Source organism: Amia ocellicauda, unplaced genomic scaffold, assembly GCF_036373705.1.
Source record: "Amia ocellicauda isolate fAmiCal2 unplaced genomic scaffold, fAmiCal2.hap1 HAP1_SCAFFOLD_166, whole genome shotgun sequence".
NCBI classification, from domain to species: Eukaryota; Metazoa; Chordata; class Actinopteri; order Amiiformes; family Amiidae; genus Amia; species Amia ocellicauda.
In genome coordinates this window covers 60001-75000 of record NW_027102729.1, presented here as the reverse complement: position 1 = coordinate 75000, position 15000 = coordinate 60001, and positions in this window count along the sequence as shown.

Here is a 15000-nt window from a genome sequence, read left to right as displayed (position 1 = left end):
CCTTAAAGGCCCGCAAGCCCTTGGGGTTCCTGCCGGGGGCGGGCAGCATACATATGTCCGTTCCGTGTGAGCCACCGGAGATATGTCAGAGCCCGTACGCCCCCCGCACTCACCCTTAAAGGCCCGCAAGCCCTTGGGGTTCCTGCCGGGGGCGGGCAGCATACATATGTCCGTTCCGTGTGAGCCACCGGAGATATGTCAGAGCCCGTACGCCCCCCGCACTCACCCTTAAAGGCCCGCAAGCCCTTGGGGTTCCTGCCGGGGGCGGGCAGCATACATATGTCCGTTCCGTGGGAGCCACCGGAGATATGTCAGAGCCCGTACGCCCCCCGCACTCACCCTTAAAGGCCCGCAAGCCCTTGGGGTTCCTGCCGGGGGCGGGCAGCATACATATGTCCGTTCCGTGGGAACCACCGGGGAGATGTCAGAGCCCGTGAAACCCCGAAAGACAGACCCTTAAAGGCCCGCAAGCCCTTGGGGTGAACGTCTGGGGCGGGCAGCATACATACACCCCGGTCGGGAACCACAGGGAGGTGAGGTCAGAGCCCGTGAAACCCCGAAAGACAGACCCTTAAAGGCCCGCAAGCCCTTGGGGTGAACGTCTGGGGCGGGCAGCATACACACTCTCCACGGCGGGCCGCGAAGACTAGCGGGCGCAGCCGCCGGAGCGGGCCGCCGACGAGGCCTGAAACGCGGGGTGCGGCCGGGACCGTTCCCCCCCTTGCATTTCGCTGGATGATCAGACAGTCGCAAAGAACCGTCTGAAAATCCCGGGCCAAGTCCAGAAAGTGTCCGTAAAAGAGCTAGCGGGGCCCAGCCACTTTCCTCCAGCAAGTGCCCTTAGCTCAGTTTTGACCTCTCTCATTGCACTAAGTGTCTTCAAAAAACCCAGTTCCTGTATTTCCCCCGGCACCGTAGAGAAATGCTGACAGCCTGGAACACTGTGGCGGCTGCACACGGCACTCCCATGCCCGCCGCGAGCAGCCTAGCCCCGCCTCAGACCCGCGAGAACCGCCCATCGGCACACGGCCCGCTGTGCGCCCGAGCCGTTTGGTGTAAAAACTGTCCAAAAGTGGTTTCGACCACTTAGGAACATCGTAGAGACTCGAAATAAAAAGGATTTTGTTGGAAAAAGCGATTCTGAGGAAAGGCTGTGTTAAAATTAATTTCGGGAAATGTCGTTTACCCCCCCCAAATGGCTCCGAAGTACCCCCCCCCACCCCCCCCCTAAAAAACCGTGTTCGGGGGTTTTTCGAGAAAACAAACACACGGGGTATATAGAGGGGACTGAGACGAATCGAATGACGTGCTTTGCAAAGAAATCGGGGGCTCACAGCCCCCCCAGGAGAGGTTCAAAAGTCGGAGGACTGGTCACCTAACTCCCATTGAAGTCAATGGGGGAAAAATGAAAACTGTCAAAAAGGCTTAAAATGGTTCAAAAACCCACTGGGGCAGTAGATAATCATCCTATTTGAATTTTAAAAGTCTTAGTTTGGCGAAAAAATACCTTTTAATAATTGTTTTAGGGGTCAGAAAAATCAGCTCCGGCTGCCTGGTCACCTAGGGGAGATAGAAAATTTTTCTAAGTTTTTCACTCGGCCGCCTGGTCCCCTAACTCGAAAATTTTAAAGTGCTCCCATCGGTCCCGGGATAGGGTGGCTGATAGCTGGGAGCCCCCTGAGCACTGCCCCGGTGTTAGTTTTCGGAGAAATGCCCCCGTTGATTTGTTATGATTTTTTTTCCGCCGGCCGCCTGGTCGCCCTAATGCAAAGTCAATGGGAGTGAGGAGATAGAAAATTTTTCAAAGTTTTTCACTCGGCCGCCTGGTCCCCTAACTCGAAAATTTTAAAGTGCTCCCATCGGTCCCGGGATAGGGTGGCTGATAGCTGGGAGCCCCCTGAGCACTGCCCCGGTGTTAGTTTTCGGAGAAATGCCTCCGTTGATTTGTTATGATTTTTTTTCCGCCGGCCGCCTGGTCGCCCTAATGTAAAGTCAATGGGAGTGAGGAGATAGAAAATTTTTCAAAGTTTTTCACCCGGCCACAAACGACTCCAAAACACACTGGGGCTGTGGCTGGGACTCTCACCAGGACTGCCCCCTACTTTATTTATGGATTAAAAAGCATTCTATATTAATTTTTCGATTTTTGGGACCCGGGACGCCTGGTCACCTAACTCCCCTTCTATCCCTATGGGGGGGGACGGGGACATCGAAAACGCTCCCATCGCTGCCGAGGCACGCTGCGGGGACTCTCCCTACCATCGCCCCATGCTTCCTTTGAAGAATATATGACGTTTTTCAATTTTCACCGACATTTGAAAATCAAAACTTCAGAACATTTCATAGTTATTCTCAATGGGTTGTCTAGGGGCACACATCTCTAAACTGGGGGAAATGCTCAAAATGATTAAAAAGAAAAACAATGCCCCCAGACCCGGGGGGCTGATAGCTGGGAGCCCCCTGAGCACAGCCCCGGTGTTAGTTTCTGGAGAAATGCCCCCGTTGATTTGTTATGATTTTTTTTCCGCCGGCCGCCTGGTCGCCCTAATGCAAAGTCAATGGGAGTGAGGAGATAGAATATTTTTCAAAGTTTTTCACTCGGCCGTCTGGTCCCCTGACTCGAAAATTTTAAAGTGCTCCCATCGGTCCCAGGGTAGGGTGGCTGATAGCTGGGAGCCCCCTGAGCACTGCCCCGGTGTTAGTTTCTGGAGAAATGCCCCCGTTGATTTGTTATGATTTTTTTTCCGCCGGCCGCCTGGTCGCCCTAATGCAAAGTCAATGGGAGTGAGGAGATAGAATATTTTTCAAAGTTTTTCACTCGGCCGTCTGGTCCCCTGACTCGAAAATTTTAAAGTGCTCCCATCGGTCCCAGGGTAGGGTGGCTGATAGCTGGGAGCCCCCTGAGCACTGCCCCGGTGTTAGTTTCTGGAGAAATGCCCCCGTTGATTTGTTATGATTTTTTTTCCGCCGGCCGCCTGGTCGCCCTAATGCAAAGTCAATGGGAGTGAGGAGATAGAATATTTTTCAAAGTTTTTCACTCGGCCGTCTGGTCCCCTGACTCGAAAATTTTAAAGTGCTCCCATCGGTCCCAGGGTAGGGTGGCTGATAGCTGGGAGCCCCCTGAGCACTGCCCCGGTGTTAGTTTCTGGAGAAATGCCCCCGTTGATTTGTTATGATTTTTTTTCCGCCGGCCGCCTGGTCGCCCTAATGCAAAGTCAATGGGAGTGAGGAGATAGAATATTTTTCAAAGTTTTTCACTCGGCCGTCTGGTCCCCTGACTCGAAAATTTTAAAGTGCTCCCATCGGTCCCAGGGTAGGGTGGCTGATAGCTGGGAGCCCCCTGAGCACTGCCCCGGTGTTAGTTTCTGGAGAAATGCCCCCGTTGATTTGTTATGATTTTTTTTCCGCCGGCCGCCTGGTCGCCCTAATGCAAAGTCAATGGGAGTGAGGAGATAGAATATTTTTCAAAGTTTTTCACTCGGCCGTCTGGTCCCCTGACTCGAAAATTTTAAAGTGCTCCCATCGGTCCCAGGGTAGGGTGGCTGATAGCTGGGAGCCCCCTGAGCACAGCCCCGGTGTTAGTTTCTGGAGAAATGCCCCCGTTGATTTGTTATGATTTTTTTTCCGCCGGCCGCCTGGTCGCCCTAATGCAAAGTCAATGGGAGTGAGGAGATAGAATATTTTTCAAAGTTTTTCACTCGGCCGTCTGGTCCCCTGACTCGAAAATTTTAAAGTGCTCCCATCGGTCCCGGGATAGGGTGGCTGATAGCTGGGAGCCTCCTGAGCACTGCCCCGGTGTTAGTTTCTGGAGAACTGCCCCCGTTGATTTGTTATGATCCGTAGTTGCCGGCCGGCCGCCCGGCATTGCTCTATCGGATGGAGCGTGGGCTGGCTATGGGAGATTTAGCGATTTTCGGAACCGGCCCCGATGGCCCCCCAAACCGGGTGGCCACGAGGTGGGACCCCCCTGAGCACTGCCCCGGTGTTAGTTTTCCGAGAAATGCCCCCGTTGATTTGTTATGATCCGTAGTTGCCGGCCGGCCGCCCGGCATTGCTCTATCGGATGGAGCGTGGGCTGGCTATGGGAGATTTAGCGATTTTCGGAACCGGCCCCGATCGCCCCCCAAACCGGGTGGCCACGAGGTGGGACCCCCCTGAGCACTGCCCCGGTGTTAGTTTTCGGAGAAATGCCCCCGTTGATTTGTTATGATCCGTAGTTGCCGGCCGGCCGCCCGGCATTGCTCTATCGGATGGAGCGTGGGCTGGCTATGGGAGATTTAGCGATTTTCGGAACCGGCCCCGATCGCCCCCCAAACCGGGTGGCCACGAGGTGGGACCCCCCTGAGCACTGCCCCGGTGTTAGTTTTCGGAGAAATGCCCCCGTTGATTTGTTATGATCCGTAGTTGCCGGCCGGCCGCCCGGCATTGCTCTATCGGATGGAGCGTGGGCTGGCTATGGGAGATTTAGCGATTTTCGGAACCGGCCCCGATCGCCCCCCAAACCGGGTGGCCACGAGGTGGGACCCCCCTGAGCACTGCCCCGGTGTTAGTTTTCGGAGAAATGCCCCCGTTGATTTGTTATGATCCGTAGTTGCCGGCCGGCCGCCCGGCATTGCTCTATCGGATGGAGCGTGGGCTGGCTATGGGAGATTTAGCGATTTTCGGAACCGGCCCCGATCGCCCCCCAAACCGGGTGGCCACGAGGTGGGACCCCCCTGAGCACTGCCCCGGTGTTAGTTTTCGGAGAAATGCCCCCGTTGATTTGTTACGATTATTTTTCGCCCAGGCGATGTGCCTTTTCATTTTGTTTTGCACTTTCCTTCATTCCTTGGTGCATGCTACCATCTAACGGACACATTTCGGTACTGCAGTTTGAAAGTAATTTCCCCGTCTAGGGATCTCTCAATGCCCTGGGCTGCGAAAGGAGGGCAAGGACACCCTATGTTCTCATGAGTGCAAAGCCCCCCCGGCTTCAAGGCATTCCAAAAGGAAAACCGGAGACACTGCTGTACACACACACACACACACACACACACACACACACACACACACACACACAGAGAGAGAGAGAGAGAGAGAGAGAGAGAGAGAGATAGAGAGAGAGTAGTCACACAGTGGAATAAACTCCCCAGCGATGTGGTAGAAGCTGAAAGTTGGGGAACATTGTGATGGTCTATATTTCTTGGCAGATAATAAAAGATGCTCTTATCATGCCTCCGTTGATGTGTTATGATCCATAGGTTGCCGGCCGCCCGGCATTGCTCTGATCGGATGGACCGTGGGCTGCCTATGGCAGAGTATGGGCGATTCTTCAGCCGGCCCCGATGGCCCCCCAAACCGGGTGGCCACGAGGTGGGACCCCCCTGAGCACTGCCCCGGTGTTAGTTTTCGGAGAAATGCCCCCGTTGATTTGTTATGATCCGTAGTTGCCGGCCGGCCGCCCGGCATTGCTCTATCGGATGGAGCGTGGGCTGGCTATGGGAGATTTAGCGATTTTCGGAACCGGCCCCGATCGCCCCCCAAACCGGGTGGCCACGAGGTGGGACCCCCCTGAGCACTGCCCCGGTGTTAGTTTTCGGAGAAATGCCCCCGTTGATTTCTTATGATCCGTAGTTGCCGGCCGGCCGCCCGGCATTGCTCTATCGGATGGAGCGTGGGCTGGCTATGGGAGATTTAGCGATTTTCGGAACCGGCCCCGATCGCCCCCCAAACCGGGTGGCCACGAGGTGGGACCCCCCTGAGCACTGCCCCGGTGTTAGTTTTCGGAGAAATGCCCCCGTTGATTTGTTACGATTATTTTTCGCCCAGGCGATGTGCCTTTTCATTTTGTTTTGCACTTTCCTTCATTCCTTGGTGCATGCTGCCATCTAACGGACACATTTCGGTACTGCAGTTTGAAAGTAATTTCCCCGTCTAGGGATCTCTCTCTCGTCTAGGGACACTGCTGTACACACACACACACACACACACACACACACACACACACACACACACACACACACACAGTGAGAGAGAGGGAGAGATAGAGAGAGAGAGAGGTGGAGAGGGAGAGAGAGGTGGAGATAGAGAGATGGAGATAGAGATGGAGATAGAGAGAGATGGAGATAGAGAGAGAGATGGAGATGGAGAGAGAGATGGTGATAGAGAGATAGAGATAGAGAGAGAGATGGTGATAGAGAGATGGAGATAGAGAGAGAGATGGTGATAGAGAGATGGAGATAGAGAGAGAGATGGTGACAGAGAGAGAGTCGTCACACTCTGGAACAAACTCCCCAGAAGCTGAAAGTTGGGGAACATTATGATGATCTTTATTTCTTGGCAGATAATAAATGATGATCTTACAGAGGGCGACTTACAACACCAGTGCAAACATACAGCGAAGGACAAGGCATCAATCGCGACAGAATCCCTTGAGTTAAAGCAGCAGATTCAGAATAACACACGTCAAAACAGACTGGAGACTAAAACGAGCACGAAAGGTGTCGAATATGTGGCCTCCTCTCGCTTGTAAACTCTCTCGTGTTCCTGTCGATGGGGTCGGCGGCTCGGGGCAGCGGCCTAGCAGCAGCAGGCAGGCCACCCGGCTGCCTGGGGCTGACCTCCGGGGCAGGCAGGCAGGCAGACCTCCAGGGCAGGCAGGCAGGCAGGCAGGCAGACCTCCAGGGCTAACAGGCTGACCTCCAGGGCTGGCAGGCTGACCTCCAGGGCTGGAAGGCAGGATGGCAGACCTCCAGGGCAGGCAGGCAGGCAGGCAGGCAGGCAGGCAGACCTCCAGGGCTGGCAGGGAGACCTCCAGGGCTGGCAGGCAGGCAGGCAGGGCTGTGTGGCTGGGGAGGGCAGGCTGGCAGGCAGGTAGGCCGTGCTGCTGCCAGGGCTGGAAGGCTGACCTCCAGGGCAGGCAGGCAGGCAGACCTCCAGGGCAGGCAGGCAGGTAGGCCGTGCTGCTGCCAGGGCTGGCAGGCTGACCTCCAGGGCAGGCAGGCAGGCAGGCAGACCTCCAGGGCTGGCAGGCTGACCTCCAGGGCAGGCAGGCAGGCAGGCAGGCAGACCTCCAGGGCTAACAGGCTGACCTCCAGGGCTGGCAGGCTGACCTCCAGGGCTGGAAGGCAGGATGGCAGACCTCCAGGGCAGGCAGGCAGGCAGGCAGGCAGGCAGGCAGACCTCCAGGGCTGGCAGGGAGACCTCCAGGGCTGGCAGGCAGGCAGGCAGGGCTGTGTGGCTGGGGAGGGCAGGCTGGCAGGCAGGTAGGCCGTGCTGCTGCCAGGGCTGGAAGGCTGACCTCCAGGGCAGGCAGGCAGGCAGACCTCCAGGGCAGGCAGGCAGGTAGGCCGTGCTGCTGCCAGGGCTGGCAGGCTGACCTCCAGGGCAGGCAGGCAGGCAGGCAGACCTCCAGGGCTGGCAGGCTGACCTCCAGGGCAGGCAGGCAGGCAGGCAGGCAGACCTCCAGGGCTAACAGGCTGACCTCCAGGGCTGGCAGGCTGACCTCCAGGGCTGGAAGGCAGGATGGCAGACCTCCAGGGCAGGCAGGCAGGCAGGCAGGCAGGCAGGCAGACCTCCAGGGCTGGCAGGGAGACCTCCAGGGCTGGCAGGCAGGCAGGCAGGGCTGTGTGGCTGGGGAGGGCAGGCTGGCAGGCAGGTAGGCCGTGCTGCTGCCAGGGCTGGAAGGCTGACCTCCAGGGCAGGCAGGCAGGCAGACCTCCAGGGCAGGCAGGCAGGTAGGCCGTGCTGCTGCCAGGGCTGGCAGGCTGACCTCCAGGGCAGGCAGGCAGGCAGGCAGACCTCCAGGGCTGGCAGGCTGACCTCCAGGGCAGGCAGGCAGGCAGGCAGGCAGACCTCCAGGGCTAACAGGCTGACCTCCAGGGCTGGCAGGCTGACCTCCAGGGCTGGAAGGCAGGATGGCAGACCTCCAGGGCAGGCAGGCAGGCAGGCAGGCAGGCAGGCAGACCTCCAGGGCTGGCAGGGAGACCTCCAGGGCTGGCAGGCAGGCAGGCAGGGCTGTGTGGCTGGGGAGGGCAGGCTGGCAGGCAGGTAGGCCGTGCTGCTGCCAGGGCTGGAAGGCTGACCTCCAGGGCAGGCAGGCAGGCAGACCTCCAGGGCAGGCAGGCAGGTAGGCCGTGCTGCTGCCAGGGCTGGCAGGCAGACCTCCAGGGCTAACAGGCTGACCTCCAGGGCAGGCAGGCAGACCTCCAGGGCAGGCAGTGCTGCTACCAGGGCTGGATAGCAGACCTCCAGGGCAGGCAGGCAGACCTCCAGGGCAGGCAGGCAGACCTCCAGGGCAGGCAGGCAGACCTCCAGGGCTGGATAGCAGACCTCCAGGGCTAACAGGCTGACCTCCAGGGCTAACAGGCAGGCAGGCAGACCTCCAGGGCTGGATAGCAGACCTCCAGGGCTAACAGGCTGACCTCCAGGCCAGGCAGTGCTGCTGCCAGGGCAGGCAGGCAGACCTCCAGGGCAGGCAGTGCTGCTACCAGGGCAGGCAGTGCTGCTACCAGGGCTGGAAGGCAGACCTCCAGGGCTAACAGGCAGACCTCCAGGGCAGGCAGGCAGACCTCCAGGGCAGGCAGGCAGACCTCCAGGGCTGGATAGCTGACCTCCAGGGCTAACAGGCAGACCTCCAGGGCTGGCAGGCTGACCTCCAGGGCAGGCAGTGCTGCTGCCAGGGCAGGCAGGCAGACCTCCAGGGCTAACAGGCAGGCAGGCAGACCTCCAGGGCTGGATAGCAGACCTCCAGGGCTAACAGGCTGACCTCCAGGCCAGGCAGTGCTGCTGCCAGGGCAGGCAGGCAGACCTCCAGGGCAGGCAGTGCTGCTACCAGGGCAGGCAGTGCTGCTACCAGGGCTGGAAGGCAGACCTCCAGGGCTAACAGGCAGACCTCCAGGGCAGGCAGGCAGACCTCCAGGGCAGGCAGGCAGACCTCCAGGGCTGGATAGCTGACCTCCAGGGCTAACAGGCAGACCTCCAGGGCTGGCAGGCTGACCTCCAGGGCAGGCAGTGCTGCTGCCAGGGCAGGCAGGCAGACCTCCAGGGCTAACAGGCAGGCAGGCAGACCTCCAGGGCTGGATAGCAGACCTCCAGGGCTAACAGGCAGGCAGGCAGACCTCCAGGGCTGGATAGCAGACCTCCAGGGCTAACAGGCTGACCTCCAGGGCTAACAGGCAGGCAGGCAGACCTCCAGGGCTGGATAGCAGACCTCCAGGGCTAACAGGCTGACCTCCAGGCCAGGCAGTGCTGCTGCCAGGGCAGGCAGGCAGACCTCCAGGGCAGGCAGTGCTGCTACCAGGGCAGGCAGTGCTGCTACCAGGGCTGGAAGGCAGACCTCCAGGGCTAACAGGCAGACCTCCAGGGCAGGCAGGCAGACCTCCAGGGCAGGCAGGCAGACCTCCAGGGCTGGATAGCTGACCTCCAGGGCTAACAGGCAGACCTCCAGGGCTGGCAGGCTGACCTCCAGGGCAGGCAGTGCTGCTGCCAGGGCAGGCAGGCAGACCTCCAGGGCTAACAGGCAGGCAGGCAGACCTCCAGGGCTGGATAGCAGACCTCCAGGGCTAACAGGCAGGCAGGCAGACCTCCAGGGCTAACAGGCAGACCTCCAGGGCAGGCAGGCAGACCTCCAGGGCAGGCAGGCAGACCTCCAGGGCTGGATAGCAGACCTCCAGGGCTAACAGGCAGACCTCCAGGGCTGGCAGGCTGACCTCCAGGGCAGGCAGTGCTGCTACCAGGGCAGGCAGTGCTGCTACCAGGGCTGGATAGCTGACCTCCAGGGCTAACAGGCAGACCTCCAGGGCAGGCAGGCAGACCTCCAGGGCAGGCAGTGCTGCTACCAGGGCTGGATAGCAGACCTCCAGGGCTAACAGGCAGACCTCCAGGGCTGGAAGGCAGGCAGTGCTGCTACCAGGGCAGGCAGGCTGTCCTCCAGGGCAGGCAGGCAGACCTCCAGGGCAGGCAGTGCTGCTACCAGGGCTGGATAGCAGACCTCCAGGGCAGGCAGGCAGACCTCCAGGGCTAACAGGCTGACCTCCAGGGCAGGCAGGCAGACCTCCAGGGCAGGCAGTGCTGCTACCAGGGCTGGATAGCAGACCTCCAGGGCAGGCAGGCAGACCTCCAGGGCAGGCAGGCAGACCTCCAGGGCAGGCAGGCAGACCTCCAGGGCTGGATAGCAGACCTCCAGGGCTAACAGGCTGACCTCCAGGGCTAACAGGCAGGCAGGCAGACCTCCAGGGCTGGATAGCAGACCTCCAGGGCTAACAGGCTGACCTCCAGGCCAGGCAGTGCTGCTACCAGGGCAGGCAGGCAGACCTCCAGGGCAGGCAGTGCTGCTGCCAGGGCAGGCAGGCAGACCTCCAGGGCTGGATAGCAGACCTCCAGGGCTAACAGGCAGACCTCCAGGGCTGGATAGCAGACCTCCAGGGCTGGATAGCAGACCTCCAGGGCAGGCAGTGCTGCTACCAGGGCAGGCAGTGCTGCTGCCAGGGCAGGCAGGCAGACCTCCAGGGCAGGCAGTGCTGCTACCAGGGCTGGATAGCAGACCTCCAGGGCTGGATGGCAGGCAGGCAGACCTCCAGGGCTGGATAGCAGACCTCCAGGGCTAACAGGCAGACCTCCAGGGCAGGCAGGCAGACCTCCAGGGCAGGCAGGCAGACCTCCAGGGCTGGATAGCAGACCTCCAGGGCAGGCAGTGCTGCTACCAGGGCTGGAAGGCAGACCTCCAGGGCTAACAGGCAGACCTCCAGGGCAGGCAGGCAGACCTCCAGGGCAGGCAGGCAGACCTCCAGGGCTGGATAGCTGACCTCCAGGGCTAACAGGCAGACCTCCAGGGCTGGCAGGCTGACCTCCAGGGCAGGCAGTGCTGCTGCCAGGGCAGGCAGGCAGACCTCCAGGGCTAACAGGCAGGCAGGCAGACCTCCAGGGCTGGATAGCAGACCTCCAGGGCTAACAGGCAGGCAGGCAGACCTCCAGGGCTGGATAGCAGACCTCCAGGGCTAACAGGCTGACCTCCAGGGCTAACAGGCAGGCAGGCAGACCTCCAGGGCTGGATAGCAGACCTCCAGGGCTAACAGGCTGACCTCCAGGCCAGGCAGTGCTGCTGCCAGGGCAGGCAGGCAGACCTCCAGGGCAGGCAGTGCTGCTACCAGGGCAGGCAGTGCTGCTACCAGGGCTGGAAGGCAGACCTCCAGGGCTAACAGGCAGACCTCCAGGGCAGGCAGGCAGACCTCCAGGGCAGGCAGGCAGACCTCCAGGGCTGGATAGCTGACCTCCAGGGCTAACAGGCAGACCTCCAGGGCTGGCAGGCTGACCTCCAGGGCAGGCAGTGCTGCTACCAGGGCAGGCAGTGCTGCTACCAGGGCTGGATAGCTGACCTCCAGGGCTAACAGGCAGACCTCCAGGGCAGGCAGGCAGACCTCCAGGGCAGGCAGTGCTGCTACCAGGGCTGGATAGCAGACCTCCAGGGCTAACAGGCAGACCTCCAGGGCTGGAAGGCAGGCAGTGCTGCTACCAGGGCAGGCAGGCTGTCCTCCAGGGCAGGCAGGCAGACCTCCAGGGCAGGCAGTGCTGCTACCAGGGCTGGATAGCAGACCTCCAGGGCAGGCAGGCAGACCTCCAGGGCTAACAGGCTGACCTCCAGGGCAGGCAGGCAGACCTCCAGGGCAGGCAGTGCTGCTACCAGGGCTGGATAGCAGACCTCCAGGGCAGGCAGGCAGACCTCCAGGGCAGGCAGGCAGACCTCCAGGGCAGGCAGGCAGACCTCCAGGGCTGGATAGCAGACCTCCAGGGCTAACAGGCTGACCTCCAGGGCTAACAGGCAGGCAGGCAGACCTCCAGGGCTGGATAGCAGACCTCCAGGGCTAACAGGCAGGCAGGCAGACCTCCAGGGCTAACAGGCAGACCTCCAGGGCAGGCAGGCAGACCTCCAGGGCAGGCAGGCAGACCTCCAGGGCTGGATAGCAGACCTCCAGGGCTAACAGGCAGACCTCCAGGGCTGGCAGGCTGACCTCCAGGGCAGGCAGTGCTGCTACCAGGGCAGGCAGTGCTGCTACCAGGGCTGGATAGCTGACCTCCAGGGCTAACAGGCAGACCTCCAGGGCAGGCAGGCAGACCTCCAGGGCAGGCAGTGCTGCTACCAGGGCTGGATAGCAGACCTCCAGGGCTAACAGGCAGACCTCCAGGGCTGGAAGGCAGGCAGTGCTGCTACCAGGGCAGGCAGGCTGTCCTCCAGGGCAGGCAGGCAGACCTCCAGGGCAGGCAGTGCTGCTACCAGGGCTGGATAGCAGACCTCCAGGGCAGGCAGGCAGACCTCCAGGGCTAACAGGCTGACCTCCAGGGCAGGCAGGCAGACCTCCAGGGCAGGCAGTGCTGCTACCAGGGCTGGATAGCAGACCTCCAGGGCAGGCAGGCAGACCTCCAGGGCAGGCAGGCAGACCTCCAGGGCAGGCAGGCAGACCTCCAGGGCTGGATAGCAGACCTCCAGGGCTAACAGGCTGACCTCCAGGGCTAACAGGCAGGCAGGCAGACCTCCAGGGCTGGATAGCAGACCTCCAGGGCTAACAGGCTGACCTCCAGGCCAGGCAGTGCTGCTGCCAGGGCAGGCAGGCAGACCTCCAGGGCTAACAGGCAGGCAGACAGACCTCCAGGGCAGGCAGGCAGACCTCCAGGGCTAACAGGCTGACCTCCAGGGCAGGCAGGCAGACCTCCAGGGCAGGCAGTGCTGCTACCAGGGCTGGATAGCAGACCTCCAGGGCAGGCAGTGCTGCTACCAGGGCTGGATAGCAGACCTCCAGGGCTAACAGGCTGACCTCCAGGGCTGGATAGCAGACCTCCAGGGCTAACAGGCAGACCTCCAGGGCTGGCAGGCTGACCTCCAGGGCTGGATAGCAGACCTCCAGGGCTAACAGGCAGACCTCCAGGGCTGGCAGGCTGACCTCCAGGGCAGGCAGTGCTGCTACCAGGGCTGGATAGCAGACCTCCAGGGCTAACAGGCAGGCAGGCAGACCTCCAGGGCTGGATAGCAGACCTCCAGGGCAGGCAGTGCTGCTGCCAGGGCAGGCAGGCAGACCTCCAGGGCTGGATAGCAGACCTCCAGGGCAGGCAGTGCTGCTACCAGGGCTGGATAGCAGACCTCCAGGGCTGGATAGCAGACCTCCAGGGCAGGCAGGCAGACCTCCAGGGCTGGATAGCAGACCTCCAGGGCAGGCAGGCAGACCTCCAGGGCTGGATAGCAGACCTCCAGGGCAGGCAGGCAGACCTCCAGGGCAGGCAGGCAGACCTCCAGGGCAGGCAGGCAGACCTCCAGGGCAGGCAGGCAGACCTCCAGGGCTAACAGGCAGGCAGGCAGACCTCCAGGGCTGGAAGGCAGACCTCCAGGGCAGGCAGGCAGACCTCCAGGGCTGGATAGCAGACCTCCAGGGCTAACAGGCAGGCAGGCAGACCTCCAGGGCTGGATAGCAGACCTCCAGGGCAGGCAGTGCTGCTGCCAGGGCAGGCAGGCAGACCTCCAGGGCTGGATAGCAGACCTCCAGGGCAGGCAGTGCTGCTACCAGGGCTGGATAGCAGACCTCCAGGGCTAACAGGCAGGCAGGCAGACCTCCAGGGCTGGAAGGCAGACCTCCAGGGCAGGCAGGCAGACCTCCAGGGCTGGATAGCAGACCTCCAGGGCTAACAGGCAGGCAGGCAGACCTCCAGGGCTGGATAGCAGACCTCCAGGGCAGGCAGTGCTGCTGCCAGGGCAGGCAGGCAGACCTCCAGGGCTGGATAGCAGACCTCCAGGGCAGGCAGTGCTGCTACCAGGGCTGGATAGCAGACCTCCAGGGCTGGATAGCAGACCTCCAGGGCAGGCAGGCAGACCTCCAGGGCTGGATAGCAGACCTCCAGGGCAGGCAGGCAGACCTCCAGGGCAGGCAGGCAGACCTCCAGGGCTAACAGGCTGACCTCCAGGGCAGGCAGGCAGACCTCCAGGGCTGGATAGCAGACCTCCAGGGCTAACAGGCAGACCTCCAGGGCTGGCAGGCTGACCTCCAGGGCAGGCAGTGCTGCTGCCAGGGCAGGCAGGCAGACCTCCAGGGCAGGCAGTGCTGCTGCCAGGGCAGGCAGGCAGACCTCCAGGGCTAACAGGCAGGCAGGCAGACCTCCAGGGCTGGATAGCAGACCTCCAGGGCAGGCAGGCAGACCTCCAGGGCAGGCAGGCAGACCTCCAGGGCTGGATAGCAGACCTCCAGGGCTAACAGGCAGACCTCCAGGGCTGGCAGGCTGACCTCCAGGGCAGGCAGTGCTGCTGCCAGGGCAGGCAGGCAGACCTCCAGGGCAGGCAGTGCTGCTGCCAGGGCAGGCAGGCAGACCTCCAGGGCTAACAGGCAGGCAGACAGACCTCCAGGGCAGGCAGGCAGACCTCCAGGGCTAACAGGCTGACCTCCAGGGCAGGCAGGCAGACCTCCAGGGCAGGCAGTGCTGCTACCAGGGCTGGATAGCAGACCTCCAGGGCAGGCAGTGCTGCTACCAGGGCTGGATAGCAGACCTCCAGGGCTAACAGGCTGACCTCCAGGGCTGGATAGCAGACCTCCAGGGCTAACAGGCAGACCTCCAGGGCTGGCAGGCTGACCTCCAGGGCTGGATAGCAGACCTCCAGGGCTAACAGGCAGACCTCCAGGGCTGGCAGGCTGACCTCCAGGGCAGGCAGTGCTGCTACCAGGGCTGGATAGCAGACCTCCAGGGCTGGATGGCAGGCAGGCAGACCTCCAGGGCTGGATAGCAGACCTCCAGGGCAGGCAGGCCGGGCCCCCGGTGCTGCATCTCGGCCGCTGCCTGGGGCGGACCGGCCCGGGTGCCCTTGCGCTTTTTCGACACCAGGGGGCAGTTGGGTGCCATTCCGTCCCTCGTGTGGCGAAATGGCGGTACTGCACCTCCGCCTTTTTGCTGGAGAAAGTCAGCAGTCGGGACAATGCGCCACACGGTCCGTCGGCAGGAGGCCCGGGCCCGGGCACAACTCCCCGGTGGGGACGGACGCCGGGCTGG